A 15,687-nucleotide genomic window follows, 5' to 3' on the forward strand; every position below is an offset into this window, starting at 1 on the left:
AAACCAACTTTGTTAGGTTTGGAAAATCATCCCAGCTTGCCTATAAATAGATTTTCTAACAATGCTTGATTTATGTCAGAAGTTTCCCTTTTTTTCTATGTTACTGAGTTACGAAACACACCATTTTTCTGCTTTAAAATGCAGAGCAAGGTGTCATAAAACTTGTACAATTTATGTCAATCTGCTTCTTTTTTGCCACTTATCTCTGCTATGTACTTTTATCTAAGTGCACCTGAAGAAGTCAGCATATGCTGCGATATTTTGATGAGCATATTTGTGTTTACAAACACACAACAGTCATTTTGCATACCTCTGTGGAAAACAAATAAAAAAGAGAGCTTTGTATGCAACAAGCCTCCAAACAGTAAGGAAGATGCTAAAAAGCCAGCACGTGTCTCTGGCAATGCTCAGCTCCCACGCTTTCCATGTCTATCCTTTTTCTCTTTTAGTTAGATATGCCACTTGCTGTGTGCTTTTATCTAACTGCACCTGAAGGTGTAGAAAACATGACAAGATTTGTTAAAATTTAGCCCCAATTAAGCCGCCTTACATGCATTTCCAAGATATGTGTTTTCAGACTGTTTCCTTACTGCAGCCTCAGCTGGAAGATGTGGCTCAGAAGAGGGACTCAGTGTGTAATTATTTTGGTAATCTGTAAGAACTATGTTTTCTCTTTCTTCCCTTCTCAGTACATTTTTAATGTGGAAAGGACATGGCAATATTAAGCATCTCTCTAATGTCATAACTCAACTTGCCCTCTAACTGTGGACCAGAATATGAAGTTATGAAAAAACTGTGAAATGTTTCTTAAAGAATAGTGTTTGCTGACTGAGGTTGTAAAAGTTTTTAGTGGTGTGTCAGTAGACATATTTTGTAGGAGTTTCTTTTCAATGCGTATTTCCTATACTTAAGTTCGTATTCTCTATTTGCCATTATCTCTGCTTTTGTCTTATGACTAACATGCTCACTATCAGGTCAGTGTGTCTGTTTACATGTACACACCTAATTTTGTATATGTCCCCTGCAGTCCTTGCATTCGTTGACTTCTCTTGCATTTGCATGCCAAGGCAAGAAAGCTCTTGACCCCTTTATTGTTATAATCCAAGTAAAAGAGGAATGAATGTAAATATTAAATACAGGGCAGCTGTGGCTCAATGGTTAAAGCAGACATCCTCCAGTGAGATAGTTGGAGCATCAGAGCAACATTTGACATTCCACCAGTATGTCAAATGTTGAGGGGTCCCTGGGCAAGATACTGAACCCCTGTTTTTGCCTCCGATTGGGCACACATCAGTGTAAGAATGCGATCAAAAGCACTGATTAGACAGAATGACTTATTCAGATTAACTTTGTAGAGATTTAGTAGAGTGCTGTATGAATGTGTGTGTGGATGGATAAATTAGGGTACAGTTTGTGTTGGAAAGTGCTTTGAGTGGCCTGGTTGGCTTAAAATACACAATATAAGTAGTCTATTTAAATAATAAACAAAAGAAAATAGACAATACATATGAATATGCACATTTTAACCTCATTAAACAAGCTCTTTACCATCTACAAACATCCATGTTGAAGCATATTCAAATTGTTGAAGCATATGAACAATATTCTACCTAACACAACCTAAATTTGCACAAGATAGAAGCTTTTCTTCAATTATATTTACATTCTGTCACATAAATGTTTTTCATTCAATGTATTTTAATCATTTTTTTTGACAGATGTACACAAGGTATATACATACATCTCAAGGATAAGCAGATCAGACAAAATTGTCTTGAGGCAGTGGTGCAGTATAGTACAGTAAGCATGCAATTTAGAAGTATATTATGGAAAAAAATCATTAGCCACTCCAGGGGCAGTGGCTCTGTGATGTATAATCTTTCTTCTAGCCATTTACTAATGTGCTTGCATTGTAAGTTAGCCAACCACTCAGATTGGTGTTAGTGCTCTGACACACAGGCTAGAAATCTAAGAATCAAAGAGCAAATGCTGCAGATGTCAATCTAGAGTGTTTTCCAGTGAATAGCATAGGACTAAAGTGGAAGGCTTTGGTTTCATTTGATGTTGCTTAAGTTTATGACATCCAAATGATATAGTTAGGTTTAAAAAAAAAAACAAAGAAAAAAAATCCATTCACTCAATGTAGACATCTTCACAAAATGCACCTGTTGTACTCACAACTGATGCTGAAGTTTAAAAATTTTGTAATGTTAATAGAGTGAAAACAAACTTACACAAAAGCACAAAGGAAAACAAAGGCTTACCGTTATAGAGAGATAGAGAGAAAAATAATGTATTTCATTGAAATCATTTTTGCTGTATTGTGTTGGCATTATTTTTCAACTCACCAGTGGCATTTACTTCTGGTCATCAATAAAGCTATTCTATGATTTGTTACCAGCTATAAAGAAATTTGTCAGTCTTTGGAGATCAGGGCCTTTACTGTTCAATGCACACATAAATCATATCAAAATGTCAGCATCAAGGGCAACACAAAGGTAAGGAAATATATAATATGTTGCCTGTTTTCTGCTTTCTAACACAAGGTGGCAAATGAGGAAAGAGTAAATGTGTCTCTGTCACCTTGGAGGCTGATAACTCATGATATGTGACAAGGAGAGGTCAACGGTCGCTAACATTGGACTGTGGTCACTTCTTGAGGGAAATGAGAGATTAAAAAAATGTCAGGAAAAAAAAGGTTTTACACAACATGAAAACTATCATATTTAGGCAGAGTAGTAGAACACGAGGAGACCAGTTTGTGAAGATGTTAGCCAAAGCATAGCTTATAATATAAATTATGTATTCAAAGGATTTTAAGACAGACAGGACTTTGATGAGTGCAAACTTAGACAAGGCAAGAGAGAAAGATAGGCATAAATGAAAAGGAAGAATGGTTGCTGCACAAAGGATACCATCATTCTGGTCACTTGCACGATTGGAACAGATGCAAATATCAAGGAAACTAAAAAGTGACATAGTAAATCAGGGCTGTGGTAGCTTGATGGTCAGTGCTGCAGTCCTGTAATCCAGAGGCTGCAGGTTGAAGCCCAGGTTGTGTCAGAAAGGGCATCTGATGCAAAAAGAAATTGCCAAAACTTATATGCAAGTTATCATTCCTACTTCTGTTTTATAGAAGTTAACTTAAACAAGTATTCAGCAGTCAAATGGGGGGTGGGGGATGGGAGGAGACAGTGTCTTATAACCTTTTTTTTTTTCTTTTTTGCTGTTGTTCTGCTGTTGTATATTATATTCAGGTCTGCTCTCCTGGTGAAAGACTGAAACGGTGCCTTCCTCATTTATTTTAATGTTCAGTTGTTTTTCACTCAAACAGAAATCTGCCATCACCACCCTTGTGTGTAGAAAATGTTCACCAGTATGGCACATTATTAATAATGAACTAAATTAAAATTCATAAATTTTCCATCAATTGGAAAAAAAATCAGCATGTGAGCACCTACTTTATATTAGCAATCATAACTTCATTCTTGGTTTAAGGTTATTTCTGATAAATTTATTTATCTTTTTTCTGAAATATTTATGAGTTGTTGAAAGGCTTAGGGCTTTGCCTCTGGCAATGTTGGCTGCACAGTAGTTGTGTGTCTATCTGTGCAGATATATGTCTATCCAATGTCTTTGTCCACTCCACGAAAACAGCATTCTGTACATTTGTGTTACAGTTTATGTCCATGTTTGTCACTGTTCACTCAAAGGAATTGCTCACCTGTGTGTATATGAGGTTGCTTTCTTTGCAACTGTGTTTGTGAATTAAGAGAATGTCTCACAGAGCTGGGGGCTTGCAATCAAGAAATGCCCCACCCTTTTTTTCTTTTCCCTTTTTCAGTGTTACAAAACTTTTATTTTAGTCACCCATGCATTAGAAGTTGACGTGCCCAACAAAATGTGAATTGTCTTGTTAGTCTGTACAATTAAAATGATTTATAGTGCAAATATTGTGTTTATAAGCGAGTATGTGTGTGTGTGTGTAATGTCCATAAATGTCCATTTAGACATATGATAGCCTACGTGTTCAGTACATAATAGGAACAGCTTGTTGTAATACGCAGCCTGATGGCATTGCCCTCCCATCTCCTTTTCTTCTTTAAATGTAGCACTCCCTGCTTGCTACATTGCATCATGTATTCCCTTTACATCATGTTTAACTGGTGATATATTCATTGTAGTTTTCAGCTGTCAGGAGATAACGCTTTCAGGCTATGCAGCTGACAATATGTTCGACAATTTTAAAGATGATTTACAGCAAATGACTGCAGTGCAGCTGGAAGCCACAACTGCCCATACCTCCCCTTTCTAATTTAAATCTACTAAACTGACAGTATTTGTCTTTTCTTAGAGCCCATGTTATTAGCCATGTCTGCTTAAGCACATGTCTCTCAACCCTGATTAATTTCCATTGGACTGGACCTACCTTTGGAGTATACTTTATTAGTGTTGTCTGGACAAACCCTCACCAACTTCAACACCCCACACACTACCCTACATGCACATAGACTCACTTAACTGCACTTAGCTGACAGTATTTTCTCTGCAGGAGCATACGTGTGTGTGTGTTTTTCCGCTTCACTGTGGTAGTTTATTAGCAGTGTCTACTTTGATAGTTAGTGTGCACGCTTGATTATGGCTGAAAGGGAGTGGGCTGGGCACTTGGCCGAAGAGGAAGTCTGCCTAATGATATTAACAACATCCTTTATTGGGCAGCCACTGCAGGCAGAGGAAGGGAAAGCAGTAAAGGAAGAGGGAGAGGAGCTTGGAGAGAGGGGGTATAAAAACGTGGAGAGTTTGAAGAAAAAAAAAGAAATGTGGAGATAAATTGTAGGGTAAATCAAAGGAGTAGTGAGTGGAAAGGAAGGCATTTACTTTGTCTTTGAAGTTTTGTGAAAATGGAATAGAAGCCAGGTGTGAAAATAAACAAAATTAAATTGGGACAGATGAATAATCTCTGTTCAGTCAACCATGCCTCTATATTTACACATATTCTTTTTATGTGCATGTTTTGCATGCTCTTTGCATCAAAAGACAAATAAAAATCACTGTCAAAAATGTTTGGTTAATGATTTCTATATATTTAATTTAATTACTTATTTAGGATTATTGTTTGTGCTTAGGTTGAAAAAAAAGTTTTAAACACTAAAAATCTGCAGCTCATTCCATGCAAAATTACAACAAAGAAAGATCTTGAGGGAGAAGCTTTTTTTTTATAATTTTACATGTTTGAATTTACATAAAAGACTGAAAGGTTGAAAGTGAACTGACTGTGATTTTGACCCAGTAAAATTCACACACTCACAGAATCGAAGTATTATAGTATTAGTATTATACTATTGCAGCAATTACTCAGCAAGTCAAGATGTATAAGTAAGCTGTTAATACTGTTAGCTCAAACAGTCCTTTATACTCCTCATTTCCTGAGCTCTTGAGAGTGAAAAAGCACTTCAGCATAAAAAATAAGAGCAAAACTGAAGGGACTTGTTTTTCTGTTATGCCTTACACAACTTTGACCATGTGTATTTATTATTAAAAAAAAGTCAAAAAAGAAAAATGCATCACAAATTAAACAAAAGTGAGAATGATCTGAAAATAGTGAGTGTGATGTTTTTCCTATGTGTTTACCTGAATATGTGCAAACTGACAGTCATGTGTGCACTCACTCAAACACAGACATGCACAGATACCAAATGACAATGCGTTGATTGTTCAGAAGCACCAATACACATCTCCCCACCAACACCTAGTAAAAGCTTTCACCTTGATAGACCTCTCTCAACACCAAAAATATGTGAAGGCTGGCAATTTTCTCTATTTGTCTTGGCGAGGTGCTTGAGATCCCATACCTATCCCAGATGTGTTTGCACAAATGCATGGAGGTGTGTGCAATTTGTGTGTTTGTGGGCATGTTACTCTCTATACAAGGTGCAGCTATATTTTGACTGAGTTTCTGAGTGTGGATGTAGTCTATGTGTTAGGACTAGGCAGACCCAAATAAACTCATTCTCCTGCACTTTTCTTGTAAGCAGTGTCAGCATCTCTTTGCACCTGTAGAAACAGAAACCTAAAACATCCAGCCAGCAGTCACACCTTCACACATGCGTGGCAGAATAGTGAACATAGAAATATACATATTAAAAGCTACACATACATCTTATGTGCACCAAAAACACTTTGTTAAGTATACTTTATATATGCAAATGTATACACTCAGCTGTGTCACAACACATAAAAATGGGCAAATTCAACAGCTGTATGTGCACATATTGGTATGCCAGAATTAAGATTTTTCTTATTCAAAGATCTTATCCCCGGATGATAAATTGTTTCTTATCAAAGAGAATGTAAAATAAAAAGTAGAACACAAACAAAGATCATGGTTTGTTTGACCTCAGAGTCAGCTACTATGACACCAGATTTTAGCTGAATATCTGTAAAATTGTTACATCAATTTTTGTGCTTGCCAAAAACCAAACAGTTGTGGTGGCCATCTAGATCTGGGTTTCCTCAAAAAAGTTAACCAGTTGTAGAAGTATATTTGATGATTACTTTCTGTGAGTTTTGTTCAAATCTTTCCAGTGGTTCATGCGATATTTTGTTAACAGACTGTAGGCAATGACATAATAACTTGCCAGTTGTGATGATAATTATTCAACAAAAGAGCCAATGTTTATATTAAATACAGCCAAAATGTTAAACTTAAATGCTTTAACATTTTGACACTTTAGATGTTTATTTCCATGTCCATGTCCCTCACATTGATGTCTTAAAGCAAATCAACATTGTTATCATTGTAGCAACAAAAACTGGACAGAGACTGGAAAACGATTACCCCAAAGCTCCACAATTCTCCAGCCAACAAATTGATGTGTAGTGGATGAAAAAACTTGGGTCCAAACACCAGCTGAACACACCATCTGTTTCTCTGTAATTCCAATCTTTAGAGGAATACTCATTTTAATTTATTTTTATTTCCCTTGTCAGTTCATGGGCATTATACCATTTTTTTACCATTATGTTCACTTTTTTTATTTTGTTCTGTGCTGTTTAAAAAAAGCTTGATGTTTTGTAGTTTTGTGCTTGTTGCTTTTTTATGTTGTGAATCTTTTCTTTTTTTAAATCCCTTGTACTTTTTATAGCTTCTTCTCAGAATGGTAAATAGATTTTGTCTCTCTCTTTATTTTATTTTTTTTTCCTACATTTGTTATATTGTTCTAATCAAAGTAGCTATTACTTGGAAAGCAAACTATATTGCTATCCAAGCTGGTTGATAGAAAGTAATTGCAAGCCATGCAATATCTCAATTTTCAGGAACATCACTTCATGCAAATTGCAGAATAATATGTTAAAACCTCAGGTGATTATCACCAACTGTTGTTTTCATTGTTTCCCTCCTCTGGAGAAACCATATTTGAGAACCAATGGACCCATCATCACAGAGCCTAGAGGCTGCAGTCATGCTATCATCTGCCATATTTTCTTCCAGATGCATCTTTTAAATGCTCCATCTGTGACTCTGATTGTGCTCTACAGCCACCTGCAGTGGCATCAGTGCTGGCGGGCACAACCAGAACTAGCTTTGCTGACCCTAATTTTCGCAACATTATCTTTGATTTGTGTGTTTAGGGATTTATGTGCAAATTTTTATTTTTGTTTTAGTCTTTAAAGAAAGCTTTAGTTGTTGTGCACTTGAAAACATGAGCGTGTTGGGGAAAAAAAAAAAGAGAATGGATCTTGTGTGTGTGTGTGAATTCGCCTTCAGGAGAGAAGTGGATTCGATTTCACTGCAAAGGCATGTTGAGCAGTCCATAAATTTTCTGCCACATGTTCAGTTTTCCTTTACTATGACAAATTCCTAGATTTCCTCACAACACATTCCTGATGCTTTATTGGTCACGGGCATTATGCGGTCTTGCTTGCTCTGACCGTTGGAGTCTGGAAAGTATCAGATTGCTCCAGTGCTTATGAGAGAACGAAAGTAAGAAGGAGAACAAAAAAGTGGACTTTTAAGATAATTCCAAAAACATACTGTATAAAGATTGGTTTTATTAATTATAGGCTTTTTTGTTTATTTGTTTGTTGTTGTTTTTATTTTTTTATTTCATTTTATATAAGGTTCAATTTGTGATTATAAATTTTAAACAGCAAATCAAATCAATTTAATGGTATTAATACATTCACTTTAACTTTTGTTTTTTTTTTGCTTGTTTGTTTTTATTGAAAAATAAATAAAACAATAATAACATTGTTTCTAAAAAAACATGATTGAAACTGTTAAAAACAGTCAATGATTATGACATACCTATTGCTTTAAAAACTTAAACATCATCACTGTGTCTTGTTTGCATTTTTTAAACAAATACCTAATAATTCATAGCACAAAAGATTATTTGACCTTCCAACTCAGCCTAAATTGTTTAAAACCATGTTCTTCTTAAAGAAGTATAATCTTGACAAAATTTTGAAATTCATATTGAAACTCTCCAGCAGGAAATGACTTCACAAGATACATTTGTCTGACAGACTGTGTGTATTTTTGCATCTATTTATCCGTGTATAGATATGGTATTTTCTTCAAGTTTCTATGGCTATGGTATGAGTGAGAAAGAGAGTGGGTGTTACACTGGCATGTCCATGAAAATATATGTTTGACTATGATATAATTCACAGTCCTCTTGGTGGTAGCTCTAATTGACAGAATGTAAAAAGAAAATACATTTCCATATGGAACTTATCACTGGCAGCCATATTTCTCCATTACAAGAAGCAATTTGTTTTAATTGCCTACTTAGAAGTAATATGGCCTCAAATTGGCTTATTTTTTTCCATAAAATCTAAATGAAATATAAGAATGCCCATTAGCTGCCACAATTATGTTATAATAATCAGAAAATTGAGTTGTCAAGACTGGAAAGTCTCATTTGAAATGATAGTTATACAGCACATATTGTGTGTCTATAAATGTGCTGGAGTATGTGTTGAGACAGTGAGTTTGTGTGGACCTGACAGACTCAAGACAAAAAAATAAACTAAATGAAAATTTAACACTTGTTCTTGGGAACAAGTCATAAATTACTCTTTTTGTACAGAGTCAACAAAATGGTATTTTAGATGAGGAACCAAGAGAAAAAGAAATATAGGGTTAAGAAACTGTGACTAAATCACTTTAGTCCAGGGCTGCTTTACATCACATATCTAAGCAACGTTTTTCAAATAGCTCTGTGGCCTCAGCTTGCACTTTATCCTGCTAGAGGGGTGTTAATTATGTCTGAAAAACTAAAAAAATCCCACTTTGTCATTACGTTGGATTCAGTAGCAAAGTATGTGCACAGTGCAGACATTCTGCTGAGTCAGAGTTCATAAATAGCTTTTACTCCAACCTAATTTCACTGATAAATGGCTGCAAGTGAGCCTTTTTGGGGGGGGGTGACAATTGACTTGATTTAGCATGAGTTTGAAAATCTTTGAAAGATTACCACATCACACCAGTTCTGACAATAGTGTCCATCTCCATGGATTCAAATGTGTCATGAGCCTAAGAATATTATCTGATTCAATAAGCCAGTTTACCAGGCGTGACTAAATAGGCTTGACTATTTAACAAGCCAGTCTTTGATCTGCACCTTGACTTTAGGATAATTTCTGTGACAAGCAAAAGGATGAAAAAGAAAAGGACACATAACTAAAGGGAGAAATGAGTAAACATGGGTTAAAAATGAATAAATTAAAATAAAATAAGATTTTGTTTTCCTTTTTTTTTCTTTTCCATGTAGGTGACCTTGTTCATATTAGACTGCTTATATACCCGAGGCTTCAGCAATTTCCCACTTACGTGCAGGCAGTATGTTAAGTTATTTAAATGTAATGTATGTACTCACTCGAATATATACAGATAACCCCTGGGAGGATTAGAAATAATGGAATGAAACCTTTTAGTTTTTATTTCCTCAAGACAATATTTTTTACTTTGTTCTTTGGGCTGTGCTTGACTTAGCTGTTCCAACTGGTTTTCACTTGGAAGAGGCTTTGTAATAGCTTTAATTTTTAAACAGTGGCATAAGGAATTTGCATAGGGCTGTAACATTCCCATTAGGAATATTATCCCAACAGAATAGCACACACATGCAATCAGAAACACACATTAGCTAAGTTGTTCTAGCTCACAGCAGCTTAAACACATTGTACTTAAATAGTTCACATGTAAATATAAATAAATTGTAAAAATGGTGTAAATTGTAAATATATTTTGGAGCTCTGCCCAAAGATTATAATGTGAACTTAAACTGAATTATTTTTGCCCTGTTCTTCAAGTAGGCAACCCAAGTTGTATACATTTGGTAGTCAAATAAATCCAATTTTGAATGCAAAAGCCAGTATTTTGCTTTCTACTTACCTAAATTAAAATGAACTGAGATAGTTTTGGCTTTTTAGTTCTACTACTGTGGTATAATACATAAAGTTAGTTTTAATAGATTCTGAAGGCATAATGGGCTACAGGGGTGATGTTTTTCATGTTTATGGACTTCAAGCTTCCACTCTAATCCTATAATGCTAAAACAAATGTGAGACTTTGACAACTGCTTAAATTATTTAAAGAACAGAGCACACCTGTGGCACATTTGGAAACATGGCACGTTTAGGAGAAATACATTATCAGTGGAGGTGTTAGAGACTGGCATCAATCATGGCCAATCAAATAAACTCCTCTAATTTCCTTTAAAAGCAATGCACTCCCTGCACAAGACACTGACAGATCTATTATAGTGTTCAGGCTGCTGTTCTAAAAATGGAATATAAGGCAGCCTGGACCGATTACTATTGTTTTTTGAGCTGCAAACAAAACCTTGGTATTTTGAAGATGGAAAAAAGAAGAACTTTAGACAATGAATGCCTTGTGTCTTTGTTAAATGTATTATTTTTGTTGTCATTTTATACTGGTGTAACACAGTTTTCATAAGTATTTCGTACATCCACATGCACATGTACATGATTTTGACAGTACTTTTAAATTAATTATTTCAAAATTAACTATTTTGTTTATGTGGAGTCCTGTTAAGCAAATAGATGGTCTCATGTGAGTCAGTTCTGATTGTGTTCACATTTGTATTTTACTCTGTTCACATGTAACTGGATTGTCCAAGAAACACGTTAGTGGCAGGACTCAGCATGGACAGCTTTTATGCATGTTTTAGCACTTGTGAAAACTAAAGATAGAAAAAAAAATTCTGTCTCACAGAAGCAGACAGATGTAAATTTTACTGCTGTCTATGATGCAAATGATGAGAGTGGATGAAAATTACACCCACATTTGTTCTCTATAGATTGCAACAATAAAAGGAGGAGGGTAGAACAATTTTCCTGCAGTTGAAAGAAATTGCCCTTTTTGCTGAGTCTTTTTTTATAGTACAACTTTTTTGGTACTTAAAACAACAACAACAAAACAATAAAACAAAGCTGTTAAAACTTTACTTTTTTGTGTAAAAATGTGTATTTGACAAAGACGCTGAATACCAATATATTTTAGAAAAAATATAAAATAAATTATTTTAAATTTAGGAATAGATAGCTACTGCTTTATGGACACTTCAAAAGAACTCCTCTCATTAAAAATGTAAGGAGCAGAAGAGGCAAGCAATGATCAGCTGCATGAAACTGAGGCAATCTGTTTTTGCTTCACACATGCAGTGAGACTCAGGTAGAAAATAGAGCAGAAAAATGAGAAAACAGAATTATTTAGCGTGAAGACGTTTGGTCTTTTCTGACGTACGTAGCAGTATTTTGTCTACATAATGTGAAATATTGAACAAAAGCCATGTTTTTTTTTTTTTTTAATTAGATTGGCTATTTTTACTGAACAACACTGTTCTCCTCATGCATATGGGAGGGAAGACAAATTTACTCCAGGGGATTGAGTAAATCTGTCACATGTGTATTGTTGCATAAGCTATTAAATGTTGTTCTGAAAATTAGACATTGATTATGTATTGCAAGAAGAAAGATGAAAGGGTTATTGATCAACAGTACTATACTAAAACAGCAAAAAACAAAACAAGCAAACAACAACAAAAAAACAAACAGACTACTGTGACAGTTTAAAGGGCTGAAGTAGAGTAATTGCTTTTGTCTGTATTGACATGTATTTACCATGTCTGCTATGTTCAGTGACTTATCTTCCATGGCATTAGGTTGCAGTTGGCTGACTCAGCCGTTAAATATGTGTTTGCAGATGAGTGAATCCCAACATCAGTTACCCATGGCAATGTTCATTAAACTGCACTTGTTCCAGTTTAATATCTACTAAGGATTATTCAATTGCCATTATGTGAACCATTATTCCAAAGACATAAGCAAAGATAAATAGATATGCAACAGACATCACTTCAAAAGAACATACGGTAAATGATCCTGCACTTACTGTGAGATATGAAAATGACAGTAGAAATGTGAGAACTTTATTCCCTTTACCATTATGTTCTCTGTACTCAGATTTGCAATATAGGTTATCTAACATGTCCTTAGTGACACTGTAGCAAATACAATTTTGTAAAATAAAATTTAAATGTGGGTATTTGCAATAAGATAAATTAGTAGCATTTGTTTTGAAACATGTTCCACTCTATCTGCCAGAAACATGAACATAACAATGAATGTATCATTTAAAAAGATTTTAACTCCTCAATAAATGATACTTACCATCTATGAAATTAACACATCAGACCATCAGAATTGATACACACTGTATTTGAACAGAGCAATATAATTAAGGGGATGTGAATGAAGTGACAAGGGACATTGAAGGTCTATGAAAATATGAAGTTGGATTTAAAGATAATAATTATGCTCTTGAAAAACACATATATTCTGTAAAGTCTATAGGTTCTGCAAGTGATAACTCATGCAGTTGTCAGTAGGGTATCTCTTAAATCATTTGATTTAAAAAAATGCCTGAATATATAGGAAAATAACACATGGACTTTGCAGCACAAAAAGTCAGACCAACAGAAGTAGAGACAGATGGAGATATGAGAGGAGTCAGGCCACCAGATGGTCTACTGACCGCCGAAAATATTACAGCTGGCAACTGTACACCAACATTAATGACACCAGTCATTAACAAGCTCTGTGGAGAGCCTGTGTGTGTCACATTTAGGCCCTGTTTACACAACCCTGCTTTTAGGTGAAACTGGAACATTTCTGTTGCGTTTTGGCCATTTGTGTAAACGACAATGACAACTGGATCCTCTGACACCAAAACTGTTTGAACCCACCAAGCTAATAAATTTAAGTAATGCAGGTTGCAGTGATATGTATGTACATCTAAGACACAGTCAATGGTTTCATTGCTTGTAGTAAACTGAGAAAATCTCTGAAAGGTTGCTTCAGTGTATGTGTTATGTCAGGTAAAACCACAGCTGCTAAAATGTAATATTATTTTCTAAATCTCAGAATGAGTCCACAAAAAAAATGTTTTTGGGAAAGCTTTCATGTTTTAGAAGCTCTAAGTACTCATTGCCCAGTCTAACTTTAGACAGTTCTTACAACATATTGAAGACTGCACAAAAAGCTGTCTTCATGCAATGGTTTTATTTCATGTTTTTGTATAATGTTCTCCCAATTTCTTCTTTAAAAAAGTCTTGACCTAAATGAACTTCCTCCATGTACTGTGGAAGTGTAGCTTTCTTTTAACCCTATTCTGTTTTGTTTTTGTTTGTAAATCCATTTTGCCTTTGTGTCTTCCCCATCATTTGTCTCTTTCTTATCTCTCCTTGTGGCTCTATATGAAATATTCTGTCCAGGCTCCAACACATAATTAGAAACCACTGAACCGTGGCTCCAACATGGGGGCATTTCTCGTATCTGCTTGGTGAATGGGAGGGTTTAGGATGTAGAGCAAAGGAGTCCTTAAAAACATCTTCTTGGCTGGCACACTACACCAGGCCTGAAATGGCGATGTACAACAATGCATTTAGATTGATAAGAAGACAAAGACAGGGTGAGGGGGGTGGTTGAGGCAGAATGGATAAATGGATTGATAGATAGAGAATAAAGGCATCAACCTGGAGATGGAAGGAGAGAGTTATGAGTCATCTCCATCAACTCCTGTTTCTAAACACAAGCATGACATTGGTTCATTGTTTGTTTATTAATTAGTAAGGGTGTAACATTACACTCATCTCATAAAATAGGATGAGACAAGATACTGAGCTGACAAAAACGATGCAACAAGATTTGTTATAATATTTTTAAGAAAGAAAAGCCACAAACTCACCTCATGAATCTTTTCAGACCTTTGAACGATTCTTCAACTATACATGTGGATGTGTCATATGGTCTTAGTACCTGCCAAATTTGTTAACAGCTGCCACACAAATTATAGAAACAGAGACCTCTTTAGTTTTAATTTCACCAGAGTTGTCTGGGAGTTCACAAGACAGTTTTAAACTGAACATGAACTCTTGTGGCATTTTAACCTTGCAAGATCTTGTATCATTAGGTTATACAAATAATAATAATAATAATAATTAATAATAATAATTGTGTCCTAGAAAACAAATCATGAATGAAATTGATTTAAAAATCACAAAGAATGCTATATCATTTGTGATATTAGTTTACTTTTATGTTAAGTAATTGTTTTGCCCTGATTTTCAGGGTCATGTCATGGCATGAGTTATGGGCTTCTGGTAACTTCTTATCTAATTTGCAGCCTCACTCACTCACTTTTTTGTGTCCAACTAATTGCAGGGGGTTGTAGCGGCCACTGGCGCCTGTCCCAACAGTCATTAAGCAAAGGTGAGATACACCTTGGACAAGTTGCCAGTGTACTGCAGCGACAACACAAAAACAAACAACGCAAAATTTAGAATCCTCAATGAGCCTAACATGCACGTTTTGGACTGCGGTAGAAAAACAAAGTACTCAAAGAAAACTCAAGCAAACTTCACACAGACTAGCCTTAGCTAACATTTAAACTGTACTCAACTGCATTTGGGTTCTTTCAATAAACCAAGCATTAACTGTGGCAACCACTTAGTGAACTTAGTCTTCATGCAATTGTTAAAAGATGACCTTCACATCATCTTTGAAGACATTTCTTTTTGTCAGAGTCATTATGTTACTTCATTAAGTGTTCACTAAATGCTCAATTGTCATTTATTTTGTGAAGTCAGTTTTAAGAGCTGTTTAATTACACTTTTTGATTGCCTTTTAATGGTCATTTGTAGTGGCATTAAGATGTACCCTTTGCCTCACTTTGCCCACCTGATAGTTTCATAAAATTAATTACGTCTTATGATGAACACAGAGCAGTGATGCTAGTCCATATTGTCATTTTTAACATTGTCTTTTTTATTTGCCCTGTGTTGCACTTAATGTAACTCATTCCCAACATCCATGTGGTTGTGGTTTGACTTTTACCTGACTTTGTCCAGGAATTCCTTTATTATTGTCATGGTGTGTCTAACTAGTTATAGTTTGTGCTGATGGCTTATTGCTATATTAGAAAAGGACAAAGGAGCCTTTGGGACAATTCCCATCATTGCCTGTCCTTGGAAGACTCAGACTCAGATTATCACATATGAAACTTCACACTGGCCAAGGAAACACTAGCATGCACACATAGAGTCACTCCTGTGACATATCCACATGCACACACATCACATGTTTTATAAGACCTTCCTT

The 15,687-nt window shown here is 35.3% G+C and overlaps 1 protein-coding gene across 3 annotated transcripts in view; it reads left to right on the plus strand.

Annotated features, from left to right (window-relative positions):
* The window catches only part of cntfr (ciliary neurotrophic factor receptor), a 210,597-nt gene that overhangs the window by 3,742 nt on the left and 191,168 nt on the right, over window positions 1-15,687 (plus strand). Inside the window, exon 2 of one of the 3 annotated variants that reach the window (XM_037979341.1) lies at window positions 14,752-14,799. The exons of the other annotated variants lie outside the window; for them this stretch is intronic. The gene's annotated coding sequence lies outside the window, so the exon portion shown is untranslated. The remainder of the gene's footprint in view (window positions 1-14,751; window positions 14,800-15,687) is intronic. 3 annotated transcript variants of the gene reach the window in all.

Source organism: Kryptolebias marmoratus, linkage group LG14 (assembly GCF_001649575.2).
Source record: "Kryptolebias marmoratus isolate JLee-2015 linkage group LG14, ASM164957v2, whole genome shotgun sequence".
Taxonomy (NCBI): Eukaryota; Metazoa; Chordata; class Actinopteri; order Cyprinodontiformes; family Rivulidae; genus Kryptolebias; species Kryptolebias marmoratus.